We start from the raw sequence: 1467 nt of genomic DNA on the forward strand, positions 1-1467 counted from the left end.
GCGGGAATCGAACTCATGCGGAAGTGGCTTCAGATTCTCAGTGCTGTGCTTTAACCCGCTGCGCCACCAGGGAGGGCCCAAAGTTACTTTTTTTATTTACTTACACAAGTAAGTGTGGGCCAGAAGTGGGGGTGAAGGACTCCCCAGAGACAGAGTGGGAAGCAGAGCAGGCGGATCCCCCAAACCCACCGCTGAGGGGGCGGCGCGGAGCAGGAGGGGTCTGCTGCCCCGTGGGCCCCGCCCTGGCCGGGGATGGACGTAGGCTGCTGGGGGCACTGCCTGAGACTGGCCCCAGCACCCCAGGGAGGCCCGAGGCTCACATTTTCCTGGGCAACTCACAAGTCCAAGTTCACAGGAAGCTGTTAGCCCTCCTCAGCCCTTGAGGCGGGGGTGGGGCCGGGCCCAGGTGGCCCCTGCAGGAAGCTGAGTCAGGAAGCCAGTCAGGTTGGAGAAGGGGTGCCCAGCAGGCGGCTGTGAGCCCACCTCCTTCCTGTGGGGGGTGTCTGTGACTTTAAAAGTGAAACGTGAGACTTGGCAACACAGGCGGCTCCCTCCGCCCGGCCCCCTCCCCCGCTGCTCCCAGTGCATCAAGGGACACCCAGAGGGACGCTCTGCCCTGCCCCGGGTGCCGGGAGCAGCTGGGCGTCTTTCCGGGATGGCACCCCTCACCCAAGCCCCTGGGGGGCTGAGTGGTACACGCGCAGGCCCCAGGGCAGAGCCCACGACCAGCGGCCTCCTCCCCCCGCGATGACCCTGGGACCCCCGGCCAGGCAGGGCTGCTGCTGGGCCCTGGCCCGGGGCTCCCAGCGGTGACTCGGGGTGGCACCCCAGGGTGTCGCCAGCCTGCGGGCCACCCTGACTTGCTCAGGACGGGAGGCCCAGTCGCGCCCATCCCCGTGTCTGCCCAACCGGCCAGCTGGAAGCTGTCCCAGCACGCTGGGCTGGCTGCCCGGCCCTGCCACCCCGCGGCACGCCGGCAGTGACGGGGCGGCCCCGGCATCACCGCGGCGAGCCGAGGGCCGCGGCAGGAGGCCTTTCCGGGCGTGGGGAGGGGCCGCGGCTGGGCTCTGGTGAGGTCTGGGCCGGGTCCGGCGGGGTGGAGCCACTGGGGGCCCCCTCTGGGGGATGAGGGCGCCTGAGTGGGGCGGGCACCGGTCTTGCGAACCCGCCAGAGCCCCCACCGCACTCCTACCACGACGGCGCGTCTCCAGCCTGCTGGTGTCCGATGCCAGCCGCTGGGCTGTCTGCTGGGTGGGGGCACAGCCTGGGGCCCCTGCGCTGGGCCCGGACGCCTCCAGAGGGTGACCACAGGGACGGGCTCCCGCCCCTCGGGGTTCTTGGGACTCAGCACGGGCCCCAACCCGGCAGCCACTCAGCAGAGGGGACCCCTCTGGGCCCGGGGACCCGCCAGGCCCAGGCCCTCACGGGACCCCTTCCCCGGCCTGGGAGTGATGCCCAGGGCCTGGG

Source organism: Condylura cristata, unplaced genomic scaffold (assembly GCF_000260355.1).
Source record: "Condylura cristata isolate star-nosed mole 26May11 unplaced genomic scaffold, ConCri1.0 scaffold00042, whole genome shotgun sequence".
NCBI classification, from domain to species: domain Eukaryota; kingdom Metazoa; phylum Chordata; class Mammalia; order Eulipotyphla; family Talpidae; genus Condylura; species Condylura cristata.